Here is a 15,528-nt window from a genome sequence, read left to right as displayed (position 1 = left end):
TCCCGGCTTTTCACTACTTTTCTGCTCTTTTCGCTCCGCAAGTCATCCAGACTTTATTTATTACCTAAAAATGCAAAATTAAGTAAGAAAAATATTTATTCTTGAAAACAATGAAAATACAGAATATGGGATAAAATGTAGAATTAATGCACAAAAGATGAGTTAAATGCCAACAAAAAGGGATAAATATATACAATATTAGGCACTCATCAGTAGGGGAGGAAATAGAGGGCGCTAGAATGTGAAGCATTGGAATCAAACGTTGATTCAACGAGTGGAGATGCTCTTGGATTTTGAATAGTTGTAGGGTGTTAAACGGGCGCATCATATTTGATGATCCGGGTTTGAAAACGGGCCAGGCTTTGGGTTAGGGTTCTTTCACTTCTTCCAAGCCCAATGCTAGTGTGGTTCTTGCGAACGGTTTTCCGAATGAGTGCAAACAGATTTTTGCACGATATTTCTTCTATACTCCTCATAACCTTTACGCCTCTGGCCACCAATTTCCTGCTCTTTTGGCTTCTCAATTCATCCAGGCTTTATTTATACCTAAAAACACAAAATTAATTAGTAAAAATAATTATTCTTGAAAACAATGAAAATACAGAATCTGAGATAATATATGATTTTAAAGCACAAAAGATGAGTTAATTGCCAATAAAGGTATAGAAGTTTGCAATTGGCACTCATCAAATACCCCCAAACCTGAATTTTACTTGTCCTCAAGTGAAACAGAAATTAAGAAATCCTAACTATACCACTTTCGCTGGTCTCTCGAATGCATTTAGCGCATGCACTAAGCCTTTAAACCCCTAGGTGTCCCTAGTGGATGAGTTGTAGTCTCGTGAGGGCCTACCAGAGGTGTACCCACAAAACCTTCTCCAACTTCAGAGCGTAATGGAATCCCAAGGATCCAAGGAGCTATGGGGACATAGAGTTTCTGCATGCTAGTAACACGAAGTTACAAATACCAAAGAACGCATTCTCATCCTTAAGAGTTGAGCGAGAAATAACCACACCATATGAAATATGGGTTCGAGAGTGATCAAAAGCCTCGACTTCTGCCTCACCAATAGGGTTTTATGATAATTGCATTCAAAAAGACCGCTTGTTTTAGTCGCTCATGTGTGCAGACAGGAATAAAGAGAGAAATCCTGCACACGTTAAATGGTGGGAAGGAAAACCTTCCGAAATAATTTCTGGAGACTCCACAAAATTGTGGGAATAAAAATCTTTTTCTAATGATCTCTAAGAAAGGAAATCAATCATTAGCAAGGATGGAAGTACTCACTTACCTTCACATCCGATCGGCAATCAACACCACTCTCACAGCATCCATAGAAACGTCTTCGTCTTCAGTCCTCAACTGTTGATGATAAACTTCTGAACTTCGCAGAACCCTGACAAATTCTACTTTTCCTCTTAAATTCCTCTTTTTTTTATTATTTTATTTTTTTAGCACCAAGAACCTAGCATGATGACGACTCTGCCCTTAGTTTAATCATTTTTTTAATTATTATTATTATTATTATTATTATTATTTTTAATTATTTTTTTTGATTGAAACAATTAATACAACCTGAAAATAAAACAACAAAATAATTAATGAAACTACTAAAGCCATGGATGAAGGACTTTATCACTCAATTCTTCACAACCTGTATTGTCTTGATTTCAAAAACTTCATTAATTCTCATATTCTTCTGTTTTCTTTGCCCTTGTAAGATATGTCTTCAAATGTGTATAGGATTCCGCTCTTTGTACTGTATCTTCACTTTGGATATGACTTTTCTACCTTTCCTTGAGTTGTTGCATGTAAACCTCGGACTATTTCAACTTTCTTCATAGAATCTGATGTAGCGCTGCTCATTGGTGATGATGTGTTTCTATGGATCTGTTGATGTTGTCGAGAGAGAGAATGGTGCTAACTGCAAATCGAGCTACAAGAAGGAGTTTTCATCTTTAGACGTCATCCTCATGATTGACAAAATTAACACTCAAGAGATCAAAAATAGTGCTGGAAATGGTGCGAAGTTGGGTAGCTCACCATTCCTACCCGGAATCTACGTATGGTGACACACACTCTAAAAGGAATTTTTAGATAGTCACAAAAATTGAAGGTCGGTGCCTCGCTTGATGTAAAAATAGGTAGTTTCCACTAAGAGTGATCACAACTCTACTACCAAATATCTTTGCAGCACCTAATTTTCCCACCGGCATGGTTAAATCCAACTTTAACGCTCTAACAACTAAGAAACCCGATTGTGTTCTCCGACACTTCCAAGTTCAGTTATTTCGGTCAGACTCTCTATGCAAACATAGCTAGAAGCATGCTAGTGACTCTAAGATCTCTAAAAGAGGTTTTATGCAATATACTTTTTTTTTTCTTATAAATAAAAGGAAAAGAAAAGAGTGAAAACTCTATATGCAAAACACTCCCCCAAACCTAAATTGAACATTGTCCTCAATGTTTCAAAAGATGATAAAAATTTAAATAGCAGCATACCATGAGAACCATGTTGATTAGAGAAAAAGGAAAAGATTACCGATACGTTGGCGAAAGCAAGATTAGAGCTTCATTATTCAAGGCTAGAATCCAACATTCTCAGCTGAGATCATATTGGATTAGCACAATATATACAACATAAAAGAAGACCCAACTGACTGAAGATAGACAATATAACATTACCTACTGGATTATATACATGGATGGTTCACCATACATTAATAATCTAAAGATTTGAGGATCAACCCAAAAGACAGAATGTAGAAGTTTTAACAGCCTCACACAATTATAATCGGACAGAAATGCAAGTGAGACTGCAAAACAAAATGAGCTACCCTCAAACCTGGATTTTTCAACAGATATACTTTTGGGTACGAAATCTAACAATTTCAGGGGTGCATCATGCACAAGATCTAGTTCAAAGTGAACTTTGTCAGGGATGAATGGAGTGACATGAGTAAACTCCAACTATGGCTCATCAAAGGTATTATATTTAGCTGCAAAATAGTCCAAGGGGACTTGGGAAGCACACAGTTCTAGTCCTAGATTAGGTATTCTCAGAAAAGTTGGTTTTACAATTTTGTTACAAACCAAATCTAGGTTGGGAGGAATGGTCTCAGTTTGTGACTTAGGCTGGGAAGTTGGTACATCTAAGTTATTTTCATGTATAAGACCATTAGTACCAACACACACTCTCCTAAAGTCAGAAACAGGTATATCATGTTCATTTTCATAGAACAATTCATCAATCCCTAGTTCATAATCATCATCATCCAAAACCTTTGTGTCATGCATAAGAGAATCAGAGAGAGAAACACACTGTGTTCTAGGCAGGGAATCAGATGCATAGTTACATACATTTTTAGGCTCAAAAATATCAATATGCAGTCTAGTTTTTTCCAATTCAGAAACAAATAGTGCTCTATCATGCTCACAGTTATTGAACAAATCAGCAAACCTCGATTCAGTATCATCAGCATCCAAAGTACCCAAATCAGTATCAAAAGAAGAGTCATATTGCAACCTAGGAAGGGAATTAGACACATCAAAGTTATTCTTAGGTATTAGATCATTAGTGTCAACAGATAATTCAATCTTTCCTAAGTCATGATCATCTTCACAGAATACTTGCACAGGCTCCAGATCAGTATCAACATCATATGTATATGGAATACTATAAGAAATATCATTCATGAAAGTCGAGGCAGAGAAGCCTATTTTTTCTGAACCCAAAGGTTCCACAATATTTTCAGCATAAACATGTACTTCTAACATAACATCATCATCATCATCATAAAAGAAATGCGATGCCCTATTCACGATCATAGTATCTCTAGTCCAATCATTTACCTCTAGATTAGGTTCATGTTCAATATCATTTGCATAAGGACTAAACATACTATTTTCAATATTTACCTCATTAGGAATAACAAACATCTCATCATGAAATTCTTCCTTTCCCTCCTTTTGTACATGAAGAAAAATCATATCTAAATATGCATTAATTTGTCCCATGGAAGGAGAGTCTTCCACAGTAGGTATCCTCATAACATATGGGTATTCAGTACATGGTTGTGCATAAGGGTCACTACATAAAGGAAATTCAGATGCAATGCTATATGGTTTATCATGAAATGCATTCAATTCAAATTCAGCATTGTCTTGTTCAATGAGTTTGTAATTTTCCTCCACAGTTTGCATACTAGGGGGCAGGGGAGTGCGAAATTGTTCAACTTCCCACTGTGGTGAATGATACATGTGTGACTGGTCATTAGGGTCTATAAAATACTGATCGCAACCTTTGAAAGGTTGATTATGGTCCCAATGATTACCAGCATAGTAATTTGTGAACAATTCATACATTGGATTATCATGGCCTTCTCTAGACTGCCTAAAAGCATGCATTTCAGGGCAGTGCTCAGTAATATGGCCTAAGCTACCACACAAGGTACAAACAGAAATTTCAACTTGCCTAGATGAATGATTCGTGATAGATTTATCATATATTTGCATTTCTAGAGCTGTGATTTGAGCCTCTAACTGTTCCAGAAGTGACGAGTGTTGGGCACTGTAAAGTTGTTCATTTTTATGATGTGGTGGATGATATATGTGTGAATAGTCATTAGGGTTCATGTGTTGAAGCTCAAGATTATGAAAAATTCCATAACAATCCCTATAACTATTGAAATCATGGTCTGTGTGACGCTCATAGCGTGAAGCATGCCCGTAAGCAAGTTCTCTAATGGATTTGTTCTCATCCCCAGTTGCAGATCAAAATCCAGACATTTTTTTTTTCGAAACAAAATGAAACAAATTTATTCTGAATGCTACTAACAAACCCTAAACAGAATAATGCATATAAAAACATATATAAGCTACTAAGACAAAGTATGACAGACTAAACACACTACACAAGATTACAATAACAAAAATTAACAAGAAAAATAGAAAATGACGCTGTTGTGACAATTGCAGAGAGCTATGACATCTATCAATCCTGAACTAGGTCTTTATTGGATTGTGGCAATAAAAATATGGCCAACTAACGAGAGGCCAACTCGTATTTGTTAACAAAATATGAAGCTCAGTTGTTACACCCAATATTAAACCATTCAGGCTAAGCAATTACAAAGCAGAAACGTCATTTTGTTGCTGTGTTTAAGAAACTTACCTCCGGTGCGCATCCAGAAAAAGGCTACTCGGAACTGAAACGTTCCCTCTTTTCTTTTGAATCTCTTTGTTCTTACCTTTTTTTTGGTAGCTTCTCTAACAACAACAAGTTACGGTAGGAAGCAAAGCTGCCTCCCTTTTCTTCTTTTCTTTTGGCTTGTACAGCAACAGTTCAGGTACCTGGTGGCTCAACAAAACTTGTCGGTACCCAGAAATGTGAGCACAAAGTAAAGAGTTGAGTACTACAAACCTATTACGACCGACGGAAAATGAACTACTATATTACAGGGAGAAAATAGGGACGATTATGATGCGAACTTTTATACTATGACCACTTTACTAACAAAACTATAAAAATCTAAGCTATCATTTATTTATATAAAATGTATGAACTAACTATGACTAGTGTTATGCTACAGACATGCTGTGAGCGGGAAATAAGGCTATGCAGATGCAACTAAGTACAGAAAACTGAAATGATTAAAAGCTACAGTTGACCTTATTACAAATTAAAGAAAAACTAAAGAAAATCTAAGCAACATGCAAATGCTACAAGACAAATTACAAGTATTAGTACCTAATAATTTAAACTAAAATGACCAAACTTATGTACAAGCCAAGGGACTATGCGATCCGATTACATTTATGTACGAACAAAATGAACAAACTTATGAAAAGCTACGACAAACTATGCGACCTATATACAGACCAACTAGTACAACCAGCTACAGGACTGAACAGAGAGTCTTATTGTACAATTCAAAAGCTACAGGACAAGACACTTCAACTAAGAAAAGAGCAATCAGAAACAATAACCTGTACAAAATGGAAGCTGCTACAGAGACCCCGGTTTTATTCCCCACTTTTGTATACCCCTATGTGTCACGGATCTAAGCCCCTTGATTGGGGAGTGATGAACCCGTTGGGTTCCATGATGGGTCCTATCCTGAATGCGTGCACCAATTGGAAAAGGACACGTAAACGGGGTATTTTTTTGGTGTAAGAATCTGGGGGCTACATAGTATTTTCGGTACAAAACAATGTGCAGCAATACATTTTTTTTTATGAATATGAAGTATAAAAGAAAGCGATACTATTACAGAAACAAAACAAGAAATAAATATAAATTTTAGAAGTTACGGATTCCTTATTGAAATGCAAAATCTAGATGCTATAGGACAAAGAAAAATCTAAATGAGATACAAAATCTAATGTACTATGTACAGTCAAGACAGAAAAAAATTATAAAAATTTAGGACCTACATATGCAAATGATAACAATATGAAAGCAACTGAAACAAAAATAACTAAGCAAATTCAAGAAAAATATGCACTATTTACAAATGCAATGACCTACAAATTAAAAGTGTTGTGAGTTAAAGGTAACAGAATTCCTAACAAATATACAACTCAACTATAAAATGCAACTAAATGATGCAGTTAATTGAATATACAGATGATTTACTGCAGAAAGTGCTGAGATGCAATTATCTATATGAAATTAAAGAGATACAAATTTGTAAATAAATTGTAACTAGATGCAATTGATTAAGACAGAAATTGAAAGAGACTTAGCTAGATGTAGTCATGAGAATGCAGTATGCAATGACTGAAAAAATAAAACTACTACTAATCAGAAGAAATTAAAAATCTAAACATGTATATACAAAACTAAATATAAAAACCAGTAAAGTTATCAATAGAGCAGCTACACCGCTACCGAGTCCCCGGAAGCGGCGCCAAAAACTTGGTAGGTCTTAAACAGTATCTACAATTGTACTACTGCAAGTATACATCGTCGAGTCTGTAAACATGGTAAGTACGAGTCGATCCTCAGGGACAAGGTGGGTGTAAATTTGATCCTAAAGTCTTACTACAACTGATTCAAGTAACAATAACACAAAGGGGGTGTTTCTTGTATGTCGATACGACAAGATTTGGGTGGTGAACAAGTAGTAAACAGATTATAAAGTAAAGATGCAGTGGAAAGATTGTAAACAGTTGACTGAGGAGCACTAGGATGATTGAATCCACCTCCTAATCCTATACTAAGGCAATACAAACTCAAGTTATGTTCTTGTCCCTTCCTTGAAGGTCTCAAATGGATAACTTATCAACTAATTTCACTAACCCACCCCTAGTATTAGTTGTCTTCTTACAGTACAACTAATCACAGGCTAATTTGATTCATTAGCTAACTATCATTCCTAAAGCAATGAAGCACAACAAGAACAAAAACAGGAAATTGACTAACCTACCATACAATTAAGGGTTTCATCTAAACCCTAGCGAATGGGATTAGAACATGATGAAGATGATTAAAACACAATGATATTAACTAAAGAGTTGATTCAGCTAAAACTGGATGTTCAATTACAAAGCATTAACCCCTATTTACACACAAAATTCTCCCTATTCTTCTTCAATTCGATAATTAAGAGGGACCCAACTCACCAAAACGCGTTTTCTGTCAGTTCTTATCTTCAATTCAACTCTGCAGGACTGATTTTCCAGTTGTTGAACAAAATCCTAGGTGGTGTTTGTTTGCAGCTGACTCATCTGAGTCGTCTGGATCTGAGTGAAATCACCTGACTCATCTGGATCTGACTCACTAAGGTCTGAGTCAGAAAATATGTTTGTTTTGTGAGTCAGATCTGACTCAGCTGAGTGGATTTTTTTGGACAGAAAATGCCCTTGTGCACATTTCAAACAACTTGTTCACTACTAGTCTAACAACCTAAAACTTCAACTCATGACTCACTAAATTCTGCAACTTCTCTGCATCTTCCAGTCCCTTATTCTTGAATTGACTGGCGTTTTTGATTGTCTGCATCAATTAGAAAGTAAAATCACTATTGGTTCATTATTGGTGATCAAACAAGCTTGGCATGAACCTTATTGAGCTTCAAAGAATGATATTATCAAGGCACATTGTGCCTGAACCTTATTGAGCTTAAATAAAATTTTCTGAATACAGAAGATATCTAAGTAGAGGGACTTACAAAACTGAAACAGTCTCTTACCTTGTCTAATTCAGACCATTGTTCTTCGCTCCAATCAAAAGTGTTCGTCTCCGCGTTGTACCCATGCCCGGTTCTTGCTAAGAGACGAGACCAAGTGACATATTGGGTGCGCAAGTAATCCCAGTGGTTTCTCAATTTCTTTTGGGTGATAGTGTAGTCATACTTCTCACAAAAGAATTTGCACAAATTTCCCCACGAAGTTTGCTTCAAAGAAGTTCCATAAAACCCATGCTCAGTAGCTTGTGCCAAACATTGGTCAATAAATAACCCTCTAAATTCTGGAACGCTCCTAAAAGTTATCTTATTTGCTTTTTCATCTTCTTTTTTCTCCATAGAGAACTAGCATAAAGTAAAACAATACAAGACGTGGGTAATTTGAAACAGATGAGAGTGTGCTAGCTACTGAGAAAGTAAACATAGTATGTACATTGTTATTTTATATGTAACGGGAGAAAGGCCGAGCAGAAAATACCTGCTTTAGGATCCAGTGATGGCAACAAATGTCTGCATACTGAGCTAATGTATAAGGTTGTATGCGAACTATCCCTGCAATGCAGCCAAACAACATTTATTTATAAACAATAAACACTAACTCAGTAATTAACATTATTAAAGATAATTAGTTAAAGCTAAACCATAAATCAATATGTCAACTAACAGAATTAAAAATGTCCGTTGTTGATGTCAGAGTCAAGCTAAAGATAATTAGTTAAAGCTATGATGTGGAGAATTATAAACAATGTGAAAACTCATACCCAATGAAAACTCATACCGATATCAAAACAGTAATGCTACCAGACGAGATAAACAATGTGATTATGCAAGATACAAATATGAGGGAGGTACTAAGGTATTCAAAGAATGACAAAAAGCATGGAAGACGACTACTCCCTAATGTATTGACATATACTAGCAAGGAAGAGTGTCCTGTATACCAATAAGTACACCACTTATAAATCTAACTAATATCACTGAAATATCATCTAAATAAGTATACCAGGTCTACATACACTAAGGAAGATATGAACTGATCTCATACAAAATTAACAAGAGGAAAACTTAAACCACCAGTTTCAGCGACATACGCTTTGGAACATGTAGCAGGACCAACCCCATATATACCATTTATGATTCGACTTTAGTTGCCAAAGTCAGACAATATCCATATCTTGTTTCCATTATATACACCATTAATGATTCGACTTTAGTTGCCAAAATCTGACATATATCCCTATCTTGTTTCCATTACAATCAGACCTTAGACTTTGCTTAGTCCACACTAATACTATTACACCCAAAAATTCTATTGCAAACACCATTTCAACCATTACCACATATACAAATAAAAATATTTAATCCACTATGCTATTGCACAAGTACTCGATAAACCCCATGGGCTTCTACAAAGCACTGTATGATTTCAATTGGCAGTTCTTAAAATTAAAAGCTAAACATTCAACGTGTGCCTATAAAATGGATCCTAAGTTGCTTCTAACTTCAACATAATCCCAATTTACAAATTATTATTGGCATAATCGAGCTAATCGGCACAATTAACGGAAACAATTCCTTCCTTCCAAACATGATATCACAGGCACAATGAAGTGAGATTCTTAATTTTAACTTCATGTTACCAATCTGCGGATGGAACTACGAATCTCAACAATCTAAGATTCTCTAGATTGAGTTTTGAAGTAATTTCCAAATGACAAGTTACCAAGAATTTCCAAATTGTCCTGCAAACTAAGAATCCACCTGCAACACAGACCATTGAAATGTAAAAAATCAATAAAAAAGTCTCGAAACTATCTAAATCTTCAACAAAAGAATAACTGGGGACATTGAATCACCTGAAATTGAGCAGCAGTGGTGGTATCCTAGATCTTAATTGCTGTGAAAAAGATCAGAAAAGTAGAAGGTGAATTAGGGTTTATAAATGCTACACAAAACTCACTGTTTTAAAGAAATCAATAATTGCATGGATCAGAAGTAGAAATCAGCAATTTCAATACCACGCAGAGAAAGAAATCTCCAAAAAAAATTAAAAAATCATCGAAAATAAACAGAAATTATTAAAATCCTAGATTTGAAAAGTAAAGGGGTTTTTTCTTCTCACCTTGTAAAAACATCTACAAATGTTTAACCCCAAAAGCAGAATAATCTCTTAATAGCTTGACACATACAGAACAATGGATTCACAAATGTTTAACCCCAAAACATCCACAAATGTTTAACCCCAAAACAAAATAGACCCAGATATAATCCATCATAACAGGAAACCCATGGATCTAAAAGAAACAAGATGAAACAAAATTATTATACCTTCTGAAACCTTTAATCCCTCTTCTTTATTTCCTGACGTTGATGACCCTTTTAAAACGAGATGATGAGTTGAAACAATGGAGAGATTAGTTGATACCGATGAAAGAGATGATTAGATTTGTTGAGAAGGGGATGAATGAGACATCAGATCGGGTTTTTCATCATTTTCCATCGATGGTCTCGATGGATGGAAGAAATGAGAGAAAAAAAGAGAGAAAGGAAATGAAACGAGTTATATGCCCAACAAGGGTATTTTCGAAAATTCGTACGAGTCAGGAGTTGGAGCGAGTGATTCAGGGGTATCTCTGTCCCTGAGTCCATAGGGTCCGAGTCAGAGGTTGATAGTGAGTCAGCTCACGAGTCAGGGGTTACAATAAGTGGAAAACAAACGATCTGACTGCTGACTCGATGCGAGTCAGGGGTTGACTCAGACCCAGACACCGAGTCAGCTGCAAACAAACAAGTTCCTAGTCTTATCTCTCTCAATCCTAGCTCCTAGGGTTACTGTTCTTGATAAAGAAAAAGAAAAGATTGAGAGAGATAGAGATTAAGAGTTTAACTGTGTTGGTGGCTGTGAGCAGAGATTGTCGGGGAGATGAATTTGATGGAGGAGAGGGTCGGTGGTGCTGGTTCTGTGAAATTGAAGAGGAAATGGAGATAGGTTTGGTTTCTGTTCGAGTAGGGGAGGAAATAGAGGGCGCTAGAATGTGAAGCATTGGAATCAAACTTTGATGCAACAAGTGGAGATGCTCTTGATCTTGAATAGTTGTAGGGTGTTAAACGGGGGCATCAGATTTGATGATCCGGGTTTGAAAACGGGTCAGGCTTTGGGTTAGGGTTCTTTCACTTCTTCCAGGCCCAATGCTAGTGTGGTTCTTGCGGACGGTTTTCGAATGTGTGCAAGCAGATTTTTGCACGATACTTCTTCTACACTCCTCATAACCTTTACGCCTCTGGCCACCAATTTCCTGCTCTTTTGGCTTCTCAGTTCATCCAGGCTTTATTTATACCTAAAAGCACAAAATTAATTAGTAAAAATAATTATTCTTGAAAACAATGAAAATACAGAATCTGAGATAATATATGATTTTAAAGCACAAAAGATCAGTTAATTGCCAATAAAAAGGTGTAGAAATATGCAATATTTTGCACTCATCACTTTTCCTCTTTCCAAAACTAGGTCTTCAAAGTCCAAAGTCCAAGTGGTCCAACAAGCCCATATGTGAAAAGTACCCAAGTGAAAATATGTCCCAAAAGAGGTCACCGGAAAACTGGTGAAGCGACCGGAAAAGTCCACCCGGTCACCGGCAAAACGTGTTAACTCGGGTAGTCAACTGAGTCAACTAGGGTCAAGTAGACCGAGTCAGTGGACTCAATTCAGTAATGTCACATCCATTCTGCACCAGCAACTCCACCAGAACCTTTGCCATTTCAGTCCAGTTCAACTCCTAACCTGCACTGTCTCTTCTTCTCAGTTGCCTCAATAGCAGCCACAACTCCACTCTATGATATTCCCTGTCTCGGCAAAACACTAACTCCCATTTCCAACAGCTGCAATGCCAACCAGTTCACAGCTCAAGCCAACCTGCAATCCATTACTGCACTTTAACTCCCATTTACAATCCCTGTAGCTTCAGTTCTCAAGCAAACTTCCACCACAAAATCATTCGCAGATTCCAACCAAAGCCCCTTCTTTACTTGCCAGCAATTCAATTAGACAACTTCAGTTCTATTTTCTATTAGCTTCTTAAAACCATTCTAGGACCTCCATGCTTCAGCATACCAAGTTTATCAACTGCAGTAGTCTCCTCTACAATATTAGGTAGTCTTCTAATCCTCCACCACCAGCTTGCTTCCACTGCCAACCAACTCCCATTCTTTACAACCCTAGTGCATCCAATGCTGTTACGGCCAAACAACCAATTCCTTCCTTCAGCTGCAGCAATAAAACCACCATACCAGCTTCTCCATTACTGCAACACTTCTCATTATCTTCAGCTCTATCCCTGCCAGAACTACTTGCACCTGCAACAGTTCACTTCCTACAGCTGCATTGACATCAGCAGCATCACTTCTAGGCGTTAGTACAAATTCCATCTGGGGCTTCAATCAGTTCAAGCAACCACCACTTCTCACTTCCCTGCAACACACATCACCAGTTCTCATTCAATTACAGGACCAGTTCAATCCATTCACTGTCACTCTCTAATTTCTCACTGAGTTCCTCCATTGCAGCTGCAACACTTCCCTGCTCAGTGTATCAGCTGCCACTGCCAATTCCATCTCCTAACTGCAATTGTACTTGCACCTGCATTCTTCTAGTCTTCAAAGCCATACAAGACTGCAATTTCAGGCCAATTTCTCACCATTCTAAATCAGAGCTCAAACACAGAAACTTCATGAATTTCTCTAACCCTTAAATCATACACCCCAAGAACATCATAACTCTCCATTCCCTGTAATCAACAGCAAATTTAAGACAAACCCCATCTCTTGAATCTTCCATTCAATACCAGTTCAACATTAGTTCAGTTTCATCTCTGATTCCACCATCGTATCTCATCACCAGCAGCTACACCATCTCAATCTCTGGCAAATTCAAATCCGACTGAAACCCAAGTTTCCCAGGTTTGTCAAACTTTTAAACCTTGAATATCTCAACCATCCAATACGAATCTGCTTCATGTCTTCGAATTCCTTCTTCCATACCATCCACTTACAGTGTTCATCACTAGCTTCAGAGAGGTCTTCTCTGCAAATCCTAACCTCTCAATTGAACCAGAACTCTTCTCAGATCTCTATTTCCCTGTCTGCAACAGTCCAGTGTTCTTCTCAGCTCAGAAATTCATCACACAAACCCCCACTGAACGACAACAGATACTTGGTCTTCTCAGCCTTGGAACTGGTTAAAATCCATTCAGTCTCTTCCATTTTCTTCCCCTGAATCTCTAAGGTTTATTCTCACAGCAGCCGCAGCCATCATTCTCTCTCTGTCTTGATTTTGAGAAGATAATGATAAAGGGAATGATTGGTAAACCTTGTAGCCCTGGGGCTAGGTAGGAACCAGAATTAATATAGGCACCCTACGGATTAACACAGGCCACCATAATAATAGTCACCAAACCCATGTGTGGCTTGTCGGTTTTGGAGAACCGACAGCCTAATTCCTCCTTCTCGCGCACCTTAGCCCGCTCCAACCATAGCTCGCAAGTGAATGGCCTTTTGTGAGTGATTTCTCTTAATTTCGCTCCAAATGACTCCAACGCACCTAAATAACTCAAAAGTAAACATAAGATACATAATTTATGTGAAGACTCGCAAAGAAAGCATAAACAATAGATAAATATCAATTTGTTTATAACACCTATCAATGAGATAGTTTCTGAACGACCAAGGTTGAAGCATCTTTCCAGTGGCGATAAACGAAAAGCACTTCCAGGATGTTCACAGGTAAGAATTCTTCTTGTAATTCTCATAGTGGTATATTGATAGTCTCTTGACTACTCTATTAATTTTACCACATGATGCTCGTGCGGTGAGAGCCCGGGTTGATACAAACTTTACTGAAATTGAAGAGAGTATTCGAGGCGGAGAACCTCAGAGCAAGAATTATAGGATGGTGTCGAATAGTGTGTAGTCCCCAGCCGCTTCTATGGTGAGTTGTTAGCACTTTTCCTGTGACATCTTTTACCACCCGTGTAATTAGGATCACAACAAACATTTGTTAAATTTCAGAATTTTGCTCCCTTAATTATTGACGGTCTTCAATTTGTTCATGGGCGAGCAATTGAGGGATCCAGCGCAGATGAAGAAGTTGATGTAAGTACCCTCTTTTCATGCAGACGATCATAGTATCTCCTTGAATGAATTAATAATAATTTTTTTTAATGTTTGCAGGAGGAAATCACCGCGGATAAGCAACATGTTGATGAATCACATCCTTCTTTGGGGAATGGAGAGACGGAAATCCTCGAAATCCACAACCGAATGGAGGTAGTAATGCCACTAACGGTGATTTCAACATTGTTGAACCTTCAAATGACTTAGAGACTCACCAATTAAGTATTCTTACTGTGTTTCCTTAGTAGAAGTATGAAATTGTTGACTTATGCATGAATTAATGAGAATCCATGCTAGTATATGAGAAACTTTGTCGGAATACGTCACCAGAAAATTTCAGACTTCAGTCTTTCAGTAAAAACGCTGTAAAATCTTCGTCCGATGTCGGATTTTCGCCGTCTACCCATGTTTTTTCATGTCCAGGACATTTCCAAGTTTTTTCAAAGAAGTGTTTTGAGTTTTGAGCATGTTTAGGGCCTGAAATAGGTGAAACACTAAACTTCCAAGAGACTTCCAGAACTTTTTCAGAATACGTGTAGTGTAATGTTTTGGCCACATCTCTCTTCTCGTTCATCCGATTATTATGAAAGTTTGATATGTTGTATAGAACATCCATACAAAGAGAATGGTATATGACCCAACCTTATATTCCTCACCAATTGCTCCCAGTTCATCGTCTTATACAGGGTAGTGTAAAATCTTCTCAGACGAACTTGTTGCAAAACGTGTTTAATGACTTCCACATTATTTGTTCATGTCTTGGATGCATAGTAAAGAATTTAGATGATGTTGGTTCACTTACATGTTGAATTTTATGATTGCTTCTTCAATTCCACGCTTGGAAACTCTAATTTTTATCTTTTTTATATTAGATGGAATTGAGCATAATGAGTCCCAGAATGATGATTCAAGCAACCTTGGGATTATTAATGATGAGACAACCAGCTCTGCACCTCAAATCCATGAAACTCTCATTGTTGAAACCGTCGAAGCGACCGATACTCCAATTGTGGTTGTCTCAGAGATGGAAGAAACCGAGCCAAGAGTGGAAGAAGCTCCTCCGGCTATTGAGGAAACTGCTGCTATGATTGTTGAAGTTGCTCCAATGATTGAGAATCACTTGATATTGCACGAATATCCTAATGCAGGGATTATTTGAGAATCTTCATT

General features: G+C 37.2%; 2 long non-coding RNA genes across 2 annotated transcripts; both read right to left on the bottom strand.

The window, feature by feature from the left end:
• Positions 1-7,569: 7,569 nt before the first annotated feature.
• Positions 7,570-8,734, bottom strand: LOC113287186. The gene is made up of 3 exons (XR_003329808.1): positions 8,669-8,734; positions 8,197-8,535; positions 7,570-8,000 (listed from the first exon to the last, which is right to left on the bottom strand). It is a non-coding gene; the product is annotated as an uncharacterized LOC113287186 (long non-coding RNA).
• Positions 8,735-9,313: 579 nt separating this feature from the next.
• On the bottom strand, positions 9,314-13,505 carry LOC113287187. Its single transcript, XR_003329809.1, has 3 exons — positions 10,519-13,505; positions 10,047-10,087; positions 9,314-9,951 (listed from the first exon to the last, which is right to left on the bottom strand). It is a non-coding gene; the product is annotated as an uncharacterized LOC113287187 (long non-coding RNA).
• Positions 13,506-15,528: the final 2,023 nt, after the last annotated feature.

This window comes from Papaver somniferum, chromosome 6 (assembly GCF_003573695.1).
Source record: "Papaver somniferum cultivar HN1 chromosome 6, ASM357369v1, whole genome shotgun sequence".
Classification (NCBI taxonomy): domain Eukaryota; kingdom Viridiplantae; phylum Streptophyta; class Magnoliopsida; order Ranunculales; family Papaveraceae; genus Papaver; species Papaver somniferum.
This window is presented reverse-complemented; position numbering and strand designations above follow the sequence as displayed.